At 34.3% G+C, this 9,122-nt stretch overlaps 1 non-coding gene across 1 annotated transcript; it reads right to left on the bottom strand.

The window, feature by feature from the left end:
- Nucleotides 1-6,645: 6,645 nt before the first annotated feature.
- LOC129400340 (small nucleolar RNA U3) lies at nucleotides 6,646-6,856 on the bottom strand. The gene has a single exon (XR_008627598.1). It is a non-coding gene; the product is annotated as a small nucleolar RNA U3 (small nucleolar RNA).
- Between the last annotated feature and the right edge of the window lie 2,266 nt (nucleotides 6,857-9,122).

Raw genomic sequence — 9,122 nt, 5'->3', positions numbered from 1 at the left:
TGCAGTGGTTAGGAAAGATGAAGTCATGAAATTTGCTTATAAGCAGATGATCATGGAGAGTATCATGCTAAATGAAATGAGCCAGAAAGAGGGGCAGACATAGAAGAACTGCATTCATTTGTGGAATATAAAATATAATATGAGACTAACACTGAAGGACAGTAGAGACAGAGCCAGGAGGATTGCTCCACGCTTTGAAGCCTGCCTCATGAGCTGGTTTGAGGAGAAGGCAGCTGGGATAGAGAGGTTTCACTAAGTCAATGATGGTTGGAGGGGTCCTTCAGGATGGGAGATGTGTGTCAAATGTAGACTAAGGACCAAACGTGATAGCCTCTCAGTGTCTGTATTGCAAATCATAATGCCCACAAGTAGAGAGAGAGTAAGAGGGAAACTATCTGACATAGAGACAGAATGAGAGGGGTGGAATAGAGGCAGGAGGAGGGATCCTGGGGACATTGGTGGTGAAAATTGTACATTGGTGTAGCAATGAGTGTTTGATCATTGTATGACTGAAACTCAAACGTGAAAGCTTTGTAACTGTAGCTAATGGTAATTCAATAAAAAAGTGCAGTTGTCCATGCAAATCTTTTCTTTTTGATAATCTGAATCAATAAGCAGATAGAAAATTTCTATGTTCAAGACACTTATATTTTAGTTCCAAAATCGGTACTTTCTTAGAGTATTTGCCTGCTCAATTGATATAGGTGTATGTGTGATCAATAGAATTGGCCGAGACATCAGAATTATGTATCAGGATAGAGAGAGAAGATATCAGTAGCATATGTTCAACTCCCATGTTTAGTTAGAAATTAAAGATAAAAATTTTGCATATCTCTAAACTGTGGATCAAGCTTTTTCTAATACTCTGAGAATTTATTTTCCTTATATCATAAGGATACAGCCTAACTAGAGGGAAATTGTGAACATTTGTCATCAAAGGTGCACTTGTTTTTGAACAGTTAGAGAGTTTACCAGGAATATTGTGAAAATGCCTCTGTTTTGAGTGTTGAGGACATGAAGTTTTTCTCTCCTGAAAAGTGATTTGTTTGGTGACTGATTATCAAAATGAATTATACAACAGAATTTTTAGAGACATCTTAAATATAAATTTCAAAGTACAGAGTTTAATATCCAATATATGAAACTGAAGCTGTATATAAAACATATATATAACCATATATATAATTTTATGTTTACATATATGCATATACACGTCACACATATATATGTATATGTGAAGATTTTACAAGAATTTTACAAGAATTAATATACAAATGTTAACAATTATAGAGGTAAGTGGAGAAGCAAAATCACATTCCCTCTGCCACTCCTTGGACTCCATCAATGACTTCTCTGATTATTTTATGGTGTCTGAATAAAAATTGTTTACTGTTTATATTGTTTTGGAGGACAATGCCCAGCTGTCCTTAGGGCTCTATGCTCAGGAATCACTCCTAAAAGGCTCTAAGGATTGTGTGGGATGCTTAGGATTAAACCTAGCTAGGGGGTGAGCAAGGCAAATGCTCTACCTGCCATACTAACTTTCCTGTTCCTAATCTAAATATTTGGCATGAAATTATATTTTATATCTTTATATAACTACAGCTTCTATATATTGTCTGATGTTTTAATTCCATTATTTTACTGTTTTTATGTTTTATATTTATATAATTTATTTACTTTTTAGTCTTAATGCAGAAAATGCCACAACTGTCAATGCAATTCTAGAATTTATGTTGATTAGATAACAAAGCTCCAATATTAAATTCAAGAAATATAAAATATTAACCATTCAGAATCCAGTTCTTGTGGAGAGTGGTCATTTCCCACTATCATTGCCATAGTGGTCCTGTCTCTGACCTAACTCCCCTCCCCACCTCATGTCCAGCTTTCTACTAATGACCAGTCCTCCCGAGCTTAGTTTCTATTGCTATTGCTATTGATATTATTCTCCTGCATGTTTCTTTTGCTTTTATTTATGGCATACAAATGAGTGAAATCATTCTTTATCTGTCTCTCTACCACTGAATCATTTCACTCAGTATGATACTTTTTGTAATCATGCACAATTTAACGGCTTCATATTTTTAATGACTGTATACTATTCCAATCTCTCCCTTTCCCTACCCCTTTCATCACTTGTAGCAAGTTTTCAACTTTAGGCCCATCATCTGGTCTTTATTATTACTCTCCTCCCATAAACTTCCCCAAAATTTAGTGCAATCATTCTGTCTGTTCCTTTCCTTCTGATTCATTTCACTCAGCATGACACTATTCGTGTCCAACAATTTATAAGAAATTTTATGACTTCAGTTTTTCCTGGTGACACTGTAATATTCCACTGTGTCCACTGTGTGTACCATAGTTTCTTTATCCAGAAATCTATTCTTTGGCACTTGGGATTGTTTCCAGATACTAGCCATTGTGAATAAGGTTGCAATGAACATAGAAGTGCAGATGGCTTTTCTGCGATATGGTTTTGAGCCCTCAGGGTAGGTATTTTCTCAGAAGTAGAATTGCTGGGTCATACAAAAGTTTAATTTTAGTCTTTTGAGGAATGCCCGTATTGTTTTCCAAAAACACTGGACCAGTCAGCATTCTCACCAACAGTGAATGAGAGTCCCTTTCTCTCCACATTTGCAACAGCACTCATTGTTCTTTTTATTTTTGATGTGTGCCATCCAATTACTAAAAGTTCTCATTTATACTATATTAGATATTTTATCTTTTACTTTAATTCTAAAAATTTATTACTATATTGTTATTGCTTCATAAAAGTTTCAGTAACCAATATGAAGTTTTATTGCCTAGTTATGTTACATAAATAATTTTATGAACAAAGCTCTTAAAATTTTTACTAGGTGATGTTAAAAGTTACCTTTTTTATAAAAATATTTTGTGATTGTATGTAAATTGTTCTATAGATAGAGGACAAAAGCTGAATTAGTTGACATTTGAAAGCCCTTTATTTGGTAGAGAGAAACTTCTCCAGCTCTATTAATAGTATCTACTAATTAGTTTAAGGAGTAATTCCATTTTCTAAACATATTAAGTAAAATAGAATGAAGAAAAAGTAATACAAGTAAAATGATAATTTAATTTTTATAGCAAAACCTCACACTTTGTAATGTTTTCATGAGATTTACTTCATGATTGCTTGAAATATTTATTTTTTTCCCTTTGGAAAAAATAAGGAGTGAACTTTATTTCTATTTTAATGCCCCTTTTTCAATAGAAGCACCTATGTTTGCCTGTACTTTGCAAAGAATAATGATGTTTAGCTATTGTGCTGAACTTGGGCTGTGGCGATCAAGTCTTTCAGCAAGGCTTTATCATTTGTCTAGTGTGCATGAATATTCAAGGCATGACAAGAAAGGCTACAAGCCCTGGATGTTGGAATAGGCTTTCCACAATTTAAAATACGATGGATATAAGCAAACCCATTTCAATGGGACCTTTATAGCTTCAAAGTGAATTATTCCTGTCCATAAAACAGAGAACCTGCTGTGTGATATTGTAAACAGCAATTTTGTCCGTAAAAACAACATAAACCTTTTATGTGCTTGATGTCCATTTGCTAACTGCTTTGTGTTAAATGTATCTAACACAGCAATGGATGCTCAAACAATATATACTCTATGCAAATATAGTTCCTTACTTGTTGTTATGATTAATCAAATAGGACTATTTATCTAATAAAATTACATCTCATGCAAATTCATGGTGGCTGTTCCACAGCTGTCTATGTCTGTTTTTCTTGCTATTGCTGCTGCTGCACAGCATGCATTATCCTCTCATGTGTGCAATTCCTGTGTGCTTTGTATAATACATATGGTAAGCCTAGGGACCTGTTAATATTTCCTTTTACTTTATAGCATCTACTAGTTGATACTATCTGCAGGGGTCCATCCAGAGAGGACATGGCATTTCCCCTTTAGTCTGAGGATTCAATTACTATTTTGTTTCATGTTACAAGAATTAGAAGGGGAAAACAATCTCAGCTTCAGAACTTAGCATGTAATCTAGTCACTATAATCAGAATTACTAAACCAGTAAAGTAGGCCACTAACGGCACGTTTGACCTGCTAATCTGATTCTTGAAATTGAGCCTCAGATGGTGCTTTTAACAGACAAGTTTATGTTGGGATGAGTAGCACAAAAGTGACTTTCTCTGAATTTTTAAAAATTCATTTCTGATTTATTTTGGAAAAATCCTTCTTGTAGCATTTAGCATCTATGAAAAGCATAGACTGCTGACTTACAGGGAAATAACATGTACCCATTGGGCAGTAATACCTTAAACTGTCAGTCTTCATACTCTACAAAAAAAGTAAAAGACCAGGATCATACAGGAATAGTGATAATGACTTTATATTGCTCAGTTAAATGATATTTAACTTAACAATCTAGTCCCATTAAAATAATAGAATCCGGAGAAAAGAGGACTAAGCCTCAGTCCTACTACAACTAGATAAGACAGAAATTAAAATTTAAAACCTTGCCATGAATAAGTAATTGGTTTAATCAATAAAGTGGAATGCTCCACATCATAAAGTCATTGTGATAAAACTATTTAGGCATTCTCTAATCTTATTTTTACAGGTGTCACAGTACACAACATTTACTGCACATTTAGTGTTTGACTGTTTGCGGGAATCTTACTGATGTTTGACAAGTTCGTCAAATTCCAATTAATGACCTCAGTTCCTTATGACAAAGTTCTTATAGGAATATTCCAATTATTTGCTAAGTTGCTAGCAGGATCCTTTACAGATGTTATGCCAATGTTATGCCAACTATGTCTCCTAGTGATAAAGCTAAAATGTTTTCATTTATGGAACTTGGATAGACTGCAGAAAGCATCACTGCCAACTAGAGCTTTCATTTCCCATAAAACTAATTTTGTGCCATTTTAAAATTTACTCTTTAGAGTCATAGTATTGATAGCTAAGCTCATCTTCTCATTTTTTCTTCTCATAAATTATCATTTGGGCATCCCTCATAACTTAGACCTGATGTCGCCCATTATAGCAGATAACTAATCTGTGACTGAGATGGCAAACCATTCTTTTCAATATCTTTAAGAGCAAAGCAAGAGGTACTTTAGTTTTCCATAATTAGGGCCTATAGTCCATAATGTCTAATTCCTGGTGAGATGATGTGACAAAAGAGCAGCAAGAAGTCCTTAGAAAACAAATAAAAGGCATTGTTAGAGTGGGACAAAATGTGACAAAGCACTTTGCAAGGAGTGTCTTTTTTCCAAGTTTCAAAGGAAGATGTAAAATATAGTATAGAATATTTTTGAGACTTATCTACCATGTTCTGTAGCAGCTGCTTCTTATTGCCTATAGCTTTTTAAATTGAGTTTAAAGGTTAAAAAATAAATTGAGGACTTAACAATAATACAACGGTAGGATGCTTGCCTTGCATGTGGCCAAACTGCGTTTACTCCACAGCATCTCAATGGGTTTCTTTAGCCTATCCAGGAGTGAACACTGAGAGCACAGTTAGATGTAGCTCCCAAAGTGTGTGTATATATATATATATATATATATATATATATATATATATTTAGGTTTTTATTGTTAAAATGTAGAAAATAGTGACTGTGATGATGGATGAATTTACATAATTTAAAAAATATTTTATTATTTACAAACTATTTATCATTAAATAATATGAAATAATTATCTGCCCTACATAATTGCAAAATAATGATCATTAACTATATATTTGCTGATTACTAATTATGCAACATTATTTCAGCATTATTTCAGGTCCAGAATTTTAAAATATTCTCCCAAGAATGTCTTACAGAGAATAATGAAAGGGGTCAATACTCACAATGGCATTACATAGAACAGAAAATTGAGATATGACATCAAAATGCATTACCCCAAATCACCCAACCATCAGGTAGCAACATCCACAATTCAGACGAGGTCTTGTGTTCATGTTCTAGTTAAGTTGAAGAGAAAAAAAACTGCAGATATTCAATCTACAAGTATGTCTACTATCCTCAGACAATTTGTCTTATCAATGTCTTACTTTCAATTGAACTCTAATTTCCTGAAAACTTTGGTCATAGATACTGGAAAGAGTACTTAGAAAATATGTGCTAACATATTATTAAACATAAGTAACTGAGGAAGAAAAGAAAGCTATGTTTCAAGAGTATAATAAACTCAGGGCCTGTACTGAAGGTAGGGTGCTTGCCTTGCTCACACCTGACCTGGATTCGATCCATGGAATCCCATATAGTCCCATGAGTGCTGCCAGAAGTGATTCCTGAGTGTAGTCAGGAGTAAGCTCTGAGCATTGCTGGGTATAATAGCCTATACCCCACAACAACAACAAAAAACACAGGTTTTTGTTTTTAACAAATAATAAACTGTTATTTAAAAATATTTAAAAAATAAAATAAATAAAAATATATTTAAAAATAACAGTTTATTATTTGGTCTATAATAAACTGTTATTTCAACCTGAAAAACTGAGATCCTACCAAGACACCGTTTCCCAAAGCAAAAAAAGCAGTTTGGGAGGAGGAAAGGTGTCTACACATGGAATTGAAGTTGACATCCTAGATATCTTAGTTTGACTTTTGACCCTTTAGTCTCATCTCAAAATATAATCTTTCACAAATCCACTCTCACTGCATCCTTTCCCTCTCACTTACCAAGTGAAAAGAAGAACCATCATCCATGACAAAATGCAAATGCAAAAGTAGCACCTAGTACTGGCTTCACACTCAGGAGAGGACGCTCAGGTTCCTCCTGTGATTTTGGGTGGTCTATACGATCAGAGAAACTTCTCTAGTGATGAACTATAGAGATGATCCTGAAAGTGTGGTCTTCCCATGTGGTTCTTTTGCTCTTCAGGTTCTAGTGAATAGTTCAGATCATATAACTAAGAATGATGTATTTTTTCTCTCAATTGTATATTTAATAACTTTATATGGTACTAAAACATTTGCATCTGCTATATTTAATCATTTAAATGTTTAATAGTTTGAAGAGTTTAACATAGATAGTCCTGAAAGCACATTTATCATCTTTTTTAAAAAAATTAAATACTAAATCCATGTTTTTCTTTTACTTTTTTGGAAGATGGGGGTCTTCTAAATTAGTTTATAGGAGGTTCAGGGTCAACTGTGCCCCAAGATTCAGTACTAGAAGGATGTACCACTTCCTGGCTATGAAGTGCCAGGGATACCCAGGCTATCCTAATATTTCCAGAAACCTTCATAAGATGCAGTAAATTGAACTGAGGTCAGGCATACACCTGGATTCAGGCACAAGCCTAATAGCTGTACTGTACTTCAGTTTCATATTCTTTAGAGTATTTCCTTTCAAAGAGAATACCTGTCCTCAACTATTATTGAATCTTAAAATTCTTTTATGTGATTGTTTATATTTTTTACACTTATAAAACAGAAAATTCTAGATGTAGGGCTATACAGAGAGCATAATACAAGGTGATTCCATCTTGATTTCATTGTTTTTAAATACAAAATGTATTTCACTGGACCTTTAGAAATGTGAATTAACATATATATTCCTGGAATATAAAAGAAATCATCTTTAATTATAATTCCATTATATTTCCTCACTGGGGAATGCACCAATGGAGTTACTGTTGAATGACTTAAAACGTGCAACACATACCATTCTGAAGGACATTACCCTAGTCTTTAATGTGTTGCCACCTTGGTTTTGAACTGAGTTGTTAAAAAAGTCAGTTAATAACTGACATACCAGCTGGTTCAAGGTGAAAGTGAACATATGATAGCTGAATTTCAGTTGGGCATTCGCTTTTCACGTGGCCGACCCGAGTTCGATTCCTCCGCCTCTCTCGGAGAGCCCGGCACGCTACCGAGAGTATCAGCCCACTCGGCAGAATCTGGCAAGCTACCCTTGTGTATTGGATATGCCAAAAACAGTAACAATAAGTCTCTCAATGAGAGACGTTACTGGTGCCCACTCAAACAAATCGATGAGCAATGGGATGACAGTGACAGTGACAGTCAAGAGGAATATTTCATGTGAATTTCATGGTCAGGGTAATAATATGTATACTAAACATGTATAATATATACTAATTATAATAATATAGGATTAAAGAAAAAACAAATCTAGATGCAGCAAAAGTCTGTGTCAGTCAGAATAGACACTTTCACTTTCTCTGTAGAAATAATCTTATTTACTTGCCCTGCTATTTGGTTTTTATTTCCTCAAGTGAATGATCACATGTGGAGAAAGGGAGGCTCTACTTGTTGATCACAGGCAATTAATAGCTGTATAAGCTATTTATGAGTAGATATCCATTTGCTGGAACCACACAAAACCACTTTTTGTTTTTTTTTATCTCTTATGCTTACTTTTTTTCTCATGAGCCTACTCTTTGCATGAGTTCATCACAAAATACTGCAATAGTTGAATTCAAGGACAACAAATGATTGTAGATCTACTGCCCTACTGGTTATTAAAATTATTTTTTCTTGAGATTATGCTTCAAAGAACATTCAAATGTTAAATACTTCGCACTAGGCATCTACTCAAAGAGGGTTGTCTACAAAACTTGCTTTTATTACTTTTATATCATGCCTTTTCCAAGTCTCTGTCCATCTAGAAAAATTATTTGTCATTGCTTATTGCATATAAACACTACTGGTAAAATGGAATCTCAGAATTTTGTCTGAATTTTTACACATTAAAAGATTCTTTTTTGTAAACACCAGTCTTTTAGGACTCTTCCATAAGAAGTATAAATTGGTCTTCCATAAGAAGTATAAAGTTGTTATTTATTATTTATCCCCAAAGTAGCATCATTATTTTTTCTAAGCCATACATAGGGTAGAATTGGTTCACATTTATTCCTCAGTTATCTTTCCATGGGGAACTGCCTATGGAGTCAGAAAGAAAGGGGAACATAAGAGAAATGCAGGTAACAGGCACCTACAATGTCTGCTAACACAACTTATGTGTTCTTTAGAATGTATAGAAACAAATGTTGTAAATAAAATTTTCATTTGGTGGGGCTGGAGCAGTAGCACAGCGGGTAGGGCGCTTGCCTTGCATGCGGCCGACCCAGGCTGACCCAGGTTCGAATCCCAGCATCCC

Source organism: Sorex araneus, chromosome X (assembly GCF_027595985.1).
Source record: "Sorex araneus isolate mSorAra2 chromosome X, mSorAra2.pri, whole genome shotgun sequence".
Lineage (NCBI taxonomy): Eukaryota > Metazoa > Chordata > Mammalia > Eulipotyphla > Soricidae > Sorex > Sorex araneus.
Note: the sequence above shows the minus strand (reverse complement) of the source record. Positions and strands in the feature narration are given on the sequence as shown.